Here is a 312-nt window from a genome sequence, read left to right as displayed (position 1 = left end):
TTGTGATTGATATTATATTATATATTTATAATTTTTTTTATACAGTGATACATTATTTTCATTTAATACTAAAGTAGTTAGAAACGCCGAATAGGGTTTCGCCAGATTAAAGGAATTAACTATGAATTTGAAATATGAATTTTCACTTACAAAATGTACTGAAAAGTAACTGAATTTTCAACCCATTTTTAACAGTGTGGCCACCTTATGTTTTTTACCTGATTTGTAATACTACCTAATACTATCAATATTGGAAATCTATAAATGACACGCAATTATCTTTACTATTAATTACATAGTTTATTAATATAT

The sequence above is a fragment of the Dendroctonus ponderosae genome, unplaced genomic scaffold (assembly GCF_020466585.1).
Source record: "Dendroctonus ponderosae isolate FM_Combo_2020 unplaced genomic scaffold, Dpon_F_20191213v2 Dpon_F_20191213_1, whole genome shotgun sequence".
In the NCBI taxonomy this organism is placed as follows: domain Eukaryota; kingdom Metazoa; phylum Arthropoda; class Insecta; order Coleoptera; family Curculionidae; genus Dendroctonus; species Dendroctonus ponderosae.
Note: the sequence above shows the minus strand (reverse complement) of the source record.